The sequence below is a fragment of the Ovis aries genome, chromosome 5, assembly GCF_016772045.2.
Source record: "Ovis aries strain OAR_USU_Benz2616 breed Rambouillet chromosome 5, ARS-UI_Ramb_v3.0, whole genome shotgun sequence".
NCBI lineage: Eukaryota > Metazoa > Chordata > Mammalia > Artiodactyla > Bovidae > Ovis > Ovis aries.
In genome coordinates, this window is record NC_056058.1 from 107,447,061 (window position 1) to 107,453,999 (window position 6,939).

General features: G+C 44.8%; 1 pseudogene; it reads left to right on the plus strand.

Annotated features, from left to right (window-relative positions):
• Positions 1-3,312: 3,312 nt before the first annotated feature.
• On the plus strand, positions 3,313-6,544 carry LOC132659916 (frizzled-3-like; annotated as a pseudogene).
• The last annotated feature ends 395 nt before the right edge of the window (positions 6,545-6,939 follow it).

Here is a 6,939-nt window from a genome sequence, read left to right on the forward strand (position 1 = left end):
TCATATCCTAAAATTAATTATTCCCATCAATGTTGTATCTAACTGGCAAGTGAAGGAGGCCAATGATTTCATCATCAAAAGGCTCTACTAAACATGAGTGATTACTGACCAGCTCGTGGTGATCACTTTCTCCTGCTCCCTGTGTGCCTGAACCATTTAAGCCTCTCACACACAAGCTCCTCTGTTAGGCAGCAGCCATCTCAGCACGCTCTCGAGCCTGGTAGGACTCAGGCACGGACTTGGCTTCAGCGCTCTGATCCCTGGTGATGTCAGTCTTTCTGCTTAAGCCAAAGCTGGCTTCCCGCCAGGCAGATCTCTGCAAGAACAGGCAGGTCTCTGCAAGAACAGGCAGGTTCATGACCTTTTCTTGAAGCACAGTCTTGTCCTGCCTTAAGCTAGCTCGTGGAAAGAAGAACAATTCCTCATTTCTGCAGATCTTTTGGAAGGTGGGGCAAGCAAGTGCCAAGATTTTTCGAAACAACAAGAACAAATATCCAGCTTCCCAATGAACCAAGAAGGAGAATTTCGTTATCTCAGACCCTTAGCACAATCTTGCTAAAAACATACTATAGAGACGGTTGTTTCTATAGTAGAGAAAACTAAGGCAGAGAGAAGTGAGAAGCTCGTCAGTGGGGCTTCCCTGGTGCCTCAGGAACCCGCCTGCCAATGCAGGAGACACAGGTTCGATCCCGGTTCGGGAAGATCTCACATGCCGTGGAGCCACTAAGCCTGTGCCCGCGACAGTGGAGCCTGTGCTCTAGGACCCTGGAGTCACAACTACTCATCTCCGAGATGAGAGAGGGGCCCACGCTCCTTGCAACTAGAGAAAAGCCTGAGCAACTGCGAAGACCCAGCACGGCCAAAAGCAATGGATTCTGAGTTTCTTTAAGGAAGCTTATCAAGAGCATCCTGCGAGGAGGCCGCAGGCAGATGGCCACCGCGGGCCCCTGCTCAGCGTTTCTCCTGCGCTTCCTCAGTGTCCAGGGTCAGATGGAAAGTCCGCACACGAACTACACGCCAGGCGGGTTCAAAAAGCACCTTTTGCTGAAATGAGGCACATTCCACCACCTGAAATCGCAGAAACTTGCAGTTTATGATAAGAATGATTTCCAATGATTTTATTAATTTCCTTAAATTAATACACACCTTCAAATCTCTAGCTAATCAATGTATAGAATTCAGTTATTAAAGAAAATTAGGAGAGAAGACAACTTTCTTTTCAGACATCTTGGCCTTTGATGGTTTTCAAGTTAGTAAATTAGCTGGTAGCTAATTTGTATTACTCTATACTTTTTCTCTGCTAGCCTCTTTGTCTGTCTTAAGCATTCTCCAAAAGGCTAACAAAGACCAATCATTCGTGGGATTTACAAGAGGCTGGTGAGTATATTGTGTTATTAGTCCTCAGATGATAGCATCACTCTCCTTATTTGGGGACACTTCTCTTAGTTCAGTTATTCCAGTGAGAAGCTTTTATCCCCCAGCCCTACCAACTGTGTGAGATAAGCTGATTTCATCAGAGTCCCATGACTATTGGCCCCAGTTTCAGACCACAGGATAGAAGCTGTCCCAGACAACTCTGAGAAACAGGAACAGATGAGGGCAGCTTTTGGGCTCCAAGACAATGACTGTCCTTGGCATTGTTCATGTAGATCAGCCAGCAAATCGCCGTTTTTTTTGCTCTAAGGTAGTTTCAGTTGTGTGTTGTTGAGCTGAGTGTGTGCTAAGCCAAGTCAGACTCTTTGAGACCCCATGCGCTGTAGCCCACCAGGCTCCTCCATCCATGGGGTTTTCCAAGAAAGAATCCTGGAGTGGGTTGTCATTTCCTACTCCAGAGGATCTTCCCGGCCCAGGAGGATCGAGCCTGTGTTTCCTGCGCCTTCTACATTTGCAGGTGGATTCTTCACCACTGAGCCATCTGGGAAACCCTGGCAAATAAAAGAATGGAAACTTTTTACCAAACAATGCCTTAAACCATAATTACAATATCCTTGAAGACTTGAGCTGAATCTTCTGTATATTTTCATTATTTTGTATTGGGGTACAGCCTGTCATGATAGTTCACGTGAACAGCAAAGGGACTCTGCCATACATAGACAAGTATCCATTCTCCCTGACACTTCACCCCCATCCAGGCTGCCGTGTAATACTGAGCAGAGTTCCATGCACCATACAGTAGGCCCTTGCTGGTTATCCATTCTAAATATAGCAGTCTGTCCATGTCCATCCCAAACTCCCCAACTTTCCCTCCTCCCATCCTTCCCCCCAGCAACCATAAGTTCCTTTTCTAAGTCTGTGTGTCTGTTTCTGTTTTATGAGCTCACTTGTATCGTTTCTTTTTAGATCCCCCGTGTAAAGAATGCCACGCTATAGCTCTCCTCTGCCTGCCTTACTTCACTCCTGATGGCGGTCCCTAGGGCCATCCATGTTGCTGTAACATGGCATTATTTCATTTTTTTTAATGGCTGAGTAAAGTAATTGCTTTTTTAAGAGTGATTGTTGGTTTTCAGGGTTTTTTTTAAAGGTTAATCATTTGAGGCTTCGAGGCAGACTGGTGCAGACTTAGAAGAACAGAGGGTATTTTTGATCAGGAGGAAGATGGTGTGTCCCTCAACTCATTCTGCATAAACAAGTTTTTAGGCACAGTAGTCCTGGACCTCATTGGAAAATGCCAGACCTCACCAAATACAACTTACACTCGAAAATCATAATCCTATAAATAAAAAGCTTAAGTGTTATTAAATGGGTATAAACTTTTTCTTTTTAACTGCAACTGGCTAAGGTCACAATGTCTTTACTAATTTGAGCATACATATTTAGGCATTAATTAAGGACTTGTTCTAAACAGTAAATAAACATGGTTTTTGTATGATTTCTCTAACTAGGAATACACAGTCTGATTAACTAATGACCAGAAAACAGTCTCACTAGATCAAAACTTGAAGAGGTCAGTGACCACTGGCCAAAAAGTGTTTACAGAAGCCATTTATGGGCAGGATTTAGCTCCAGATCAACATCCTCAGCATCCTTTATTCATCAACATCCTTTATTCTTTCCTCATTTCAAAAGCCTATATCCAGTACTTGGCTTCTTGGCTCATCACCAAAGGCATGATGATTTTCCAGAAGATAAACATTAGCCAAGCAAACACATATGCTTTGCAGAATGCAAAAGGCTAAAAGTTAGACATTCCAATTTATAAATTTGCTAAGAGTTTCCAGAACTACTTTGAAAGACATAACCCCAGCCTCATAACACTTACGGACAAACAGAGAAGATTAGACAAGAATATGCCTACTTCTTGTCTACCAGAAAATGAGGGACAAACTCGAGCTGATGGGCAAGGTGGGCTGGGGGTCGAGTGGACAGGCGTGAGGGTATGCTGTACAATAACCATCATTTTCTGAGCAACCACTGAATGGCAAGTGCTATATATTCCAACAACTGTGCAAAATATGTAGAATTGCCCTCACGGAACCGAAGAAAAAGCTGAGCGTTGCTAAGTTTAAGTGATGGACCACAGGCCGTGTAATTAGTAAGTGACTGCTTCCCCCGTGTCGTTCTTTCTTTCCGCTTCTGGCTGAATTGCCATCTGGAATGTGAGTACTCACCAAGCCTGCTAATTCTGCCTGGGCTTCTAAGGTCAGACCGGGGAGGCCTCAGTGCCTCCTTTCCTTCAGGAGAACGGAAAGACGCCTGTGGCCTACATAGGTGGTGATTGGTATTCCATATAAACCAAGTTATTCAGCCCCTTTTTCTCCACTAATTTTCCAACTACACTATTCCTTTCTAATCTTTCTTTATATCTGTAATTAAATAAGTTTTTTTCTAGGACGCCTACTCCATCTCCCCTTTGAATTACCCTGGATCCACCGGGGCTGGACCCCGGCCGTAAGTGGCAGGGCTGGGATTCAAACCAGATACAGCCCAACTTTCAGTCCTTTTTTAATCTCTCTATTCCCTGCCCTTGGAACAGACAGCTGTGATTCCTTCTCTTGACCCCGTGGTTTCAGTGTTCCTCCTCAGATCTTCTAATATATAATTTTAAAGGCTGGCTACTTCCTACTCATCACACTCCTCTGGAATCCCAAATGTTTTCTAATTGAGCACAGGTCCCTTCTACTCTGCCTCGGCAATATCTCATCAAAATAGAAGGGAATGGATTAAAGGAAGATAATTTGAAGTATTACATTATTCTTTAGTCTTCACCCTTTCATTCCACCATATACATTCACAAACATATACAAATGTAGGGTCATATCCATTACCTTAAATGGTAGGACAACTTTTAGCTTAAGGAGACACAGCTAGAATAGCTCATTCAGTGGCCGTTACAGCTCCATCTGTCAAAGTACAGTGATCTGGGACCTCAGACCAGTCATCCTTCAAAGTCAGAAGCCCGGCTCCAATAGAACAAGGAGATGGATTAAAGTGTAGTTAAACTAATTGTTGCCCTTCTTGACCAATGACCCTCCTAACTGTCCATCACCTCGGTGCTTGCTATTGCTACTGCTAAGTCACTTCAGTCATGTCTGACTCTGTGTGACCCCATGGACTGCAGCCTACCAGGCTCCTCCATCCATGGGATTTTCCAGGCAAGAGTGCTGGAGTGGGGTGCCATTGCCTTCTCCTGTAACTGCATAGTGATACACCAATTCAACTTCCTGCTATGGGGGAAAAACACCATTTAATGAGACGTGAAGGCAAAGCAGAGACCCGACTAAGGGCACACACGCTGTGGACCACAGCACGGCCATGACCAGAGCAAGTGGCGGACAGGGAGGGGAGATGGATGGGAAACTACAGCCTCGGGGGCGGGGGCGTGGGGGGGGGGTAGTCTGGATTGACGACGACTAAGCAGACAACAGGATGAGACAAGAAATCTAAACCAACGTGAAAGCAGACACACCGTCAGAGAACTCCAACGGCAAGGAGAGCACACAGAGCTGCTCCTTAACAAATACTCGGAAAGAAAACAGGCATGAAACCACACAGTGATCCTGAGGCATTTTAAATATCAACTAATTAGCCAGTGATGCAAATTATAGAAATAATGTGTCAAAAGACCACAAAATGGACCAGTTACTTCACGGCCGCTAAAATGATTCATGGTTAATTTAGTTATACGCCAACAATGCAGCTAACATGAAATGGGTGATAACAGAAAAAAGAGATAATACAAGTCCAGTTACAAAGCAAAGTGTTGTGCACATGATTTCATGGGGTAAATAGCAATGAACTCACAAAACCTAAGCTAAACACGCAAGAAAGCTGGAACGTGCTTTAGAGCCGCACACTCTGTCCCCAAAAGCCCCAGTTTTAGACTCGGAAAAGTGAGGCAGCCCACATCTGCCCTGGGGCCCTGGGGCACCGGGCTTTTAACCTATTTTCACACACAGAGCTGGAATCTGTTGTTTGGGAATGTGGTTGATCAACTTGACACGTTGGCCACTTGGTACCCAATGTAATAAAATGAAAAGAAGAGGCAAGATGATGTCATTTTCCCATATTGTGAAACCAAAAACAAATGCCTTTTGTGAGAGCAAGCTAACAAACTTCTGACGGTGCAAAGAGTAATTCTGTTTGAAGAACTTAACAGTAAGATAGAAGAAGTCCTTTCAAGCTGAGACCTGCAGGTGTACAAAGATCTAAAATACATATTGAGGAGGCCTGATCATCTGAATCCCATTCAATCAAGAAAGCACGGCTATGAGTTGGATCGTCTTCCATCTGTGGCCCTTGACTATGTTTGTGGCCATATAGGTGGGCACAGTTTGTTTTCTTTGAGCCTATCACCTTGAGGGTGTGCCAGGATTCGCCTTATAACACTGCCTTCACGCCCAATCTTCTGGATCATCATGACCAACAGACGGCAGTTTTAACAGTGGAGGTTCCCAGATTGTGGTGAGCCGTGTCCTCGGCTGGTGGGCCTGAATTTAGCTGCCGACCCTACTGACGGAGCCTCAGTGGCATGCAGAGGGACTGTGGCTTTGTTGAAAATCGATCCTGATCTTGGCTGTGCCTTTTTGCACATGCGTGATTGTTCACCTCCTTGTCCAAAGATGTGCTTTAGGAGAGAAAAGCTTTCGTTTGCTCGGTGTTTCACAGGACTGATTCCAGGCATTTGCCTCTCTGCCACATTGTTCACTTTTTTAATTTTTTTGATTGATGTGATAAGATTCCGTTATCCTGAAAGATATTTTATCCTGAAAGATAATTTATGCCGTCTGCTCCATGATGGTGTCATTAATTTTCTTTATTGGGTTTTTGCTTGAGGACCGAGTCGCCTGCAATGCATCCAGCCCTGCACAGTATAAGGCTTCCATGGTGACCCGAGGATCTCAGAACAAAGCCTGTATCATGCTTTTTATGATCCTCTATTTTTTTCACTGTGGCTGGCAGCATTTGGTGGGTGATTCTTACCATCACATGGTTCTTGGCAGCTGTGCCAAAGTGGGGTAGTGAAGCTGTTGAGAAGAAAGCCATGCTGTTTCATGCCAGTGAGTGGGGCATCCCTGGACCGCTGACCATCATCCTTGGTGCTTAAGACAGTACAAATAGAAGGTGCCTAATATATAGGTGGGGAATGGATGAAAGAAATCAAGAGTGATCTAAACTTTCCTTGAACTCATGGTTCAGAGTGTCAACAGGAAACACGTGGACTATTCCAAGCGTTTAAACTCTTAGATTTAACTCAGAGTACCAGGCACATAGGTACCCAAGCACCTATGTGGGGAGCTGCTACCACTCATAGGCTGAAGGCAAGGGAAGAAATGATCTTCCCAGAGTCCAAGGAGAGGTGAAGCCAGGAGAGGGGTCCCTTCACAGCATGAGACGTATCTTATTACACCTCCCATCATTCAAGAAGCAGAAGCCAGAGAGAAAGGGGGTCCAAGTGACGCCATCCATAGTAGTCAGGCTTTCAGGGCAAAGAGTAGAGAA